This window comes from Otolemur garnettii, unplaced genomic scaffold (genome assembly GCF_000181295.1).
Source record: "Otolemur garnettii isolate 467f Iridium unplaced genomic scaffold, OtoGar3 scaffold00077, whole genome shotgun sequence".
Taxonomy (NCBI): Eukaryota; Metazoa; Chordata; class Mammalia; order Primates; family Galagidae; genus Otolemur; species Otolemur garnettii.
The window spans coordinates 8,104,472-8,105,842 of record NW_003852472.1 but is presented as its reverse complement, the minus strand read 5'-3'; positions in this window follow the sequence as shown (position 1 = coordinate 8,105,842).

The following is a 1,371-nucleotide window of genomic DNA, read 5'->3' as shown; positions in this document are numbered from 1 at the left end:
CCTGAACTCGAGCAATCCTCCCTCCTCAGCCTCCCACAGTGCTGGGATTACAGGTGTGAGCCACCGCGCCCAGCAATAAAAAAGTTCATTAGGCACTTAATATCTCTTGAAAGAATGGAGTAATTATTACGTTACACCATATTGTTTAAATAAATTCAGTCATTCAACAACTGTTTATTGAACACCAACTTTGTTCTAGTTACTGGGTTTTATTTACAAATAAAAAATACAGAGGGACATAATTCTTAACATACGATGCTGACATCCATCCATCCAAGATGGAGATCCACAGAAATAAATATTATGCATCAAACACACCAGGATGGCAGGTGCTAAAAAGGAGAGAGACAGTGTCAATGTGAGTGTATAGTTGGAGAGATTTCCTAGCTGGAGATGTTGGAGTGACCTTAGGGAGAAGGTGGATACAGACTGTGCTGGCAGCTGAGGAAAGAACCTTCCAATTACAAAGGTGGGTGGAGAGGAAGGGGGTAGGTGTGGACGCTTAGTGGCTGTGTGGAGTCCACAGTGGCTGGAACTGAGGATGATGCAGAGGTGAAGGAGAGGACCAGGCCACACGGGGACACCTGGGAACATAATCGGGTGATGACTCAGAGAGAGGAAGGCCAGGTCAGCCCTTAAGAGCAATCATGCAAAGAACAACATGATTAGATCTGTATTTAAGATGATCATTCCAGCTGCAGGTTGGAAAATGGCTTGGAGAGGCCAAAAAAGGAAGGAGATATGGTGGGAAGTATCTTTATAGAACTTGCAAAAGGTAATACCGGCCTGGGTAGTGGCATTTGCAGAGTGCACAGCCATCTGTGCTGGCCCTGGTGGTTGGGTTGGAGTGCAGTGGAGGAATTTGAGAGCAAGCTAGGAGGTGACACTTGATAGATTTGGCCGAAGATTGGTGAGACAGGGTGGTGGAAATAAAATGTTAAGTTTGACTCATGGGTTTCTGGCCTGAGAACAGGATGGAGACACTGCCACCCCCAGGCTGGCTGATCCTGGACGAGGACCAGGCTCAGGGGACAGTTTGAGTTTATTTCAGATGGTGGGCTTGGAGCTGCCTCAGGACTCCCAAGGGAAGGGCCAGGGCCCCAGATGGACAGGTCTGGGGGATTGGGGTAGAAATTGAAAAGTGTGAGTCACCATCATATTAAGTTATCACCGAAGCCTGGAGGAGGCCTGACGTCACCCAAGGAGAAAGGATAAAATGCGGGCAGGAGAGACCCGCCTTGGCGAGCTCCAGCAGCGGGAGGAATCGGTAGGGAGGAGAGTCACAAAACCAGATGAGGAGGGTGGACCCAGGAAAGACCAGTCAACAGGACCATGGACGCCAGTGAGAAGTGAACTCCAGGAGGATGACAG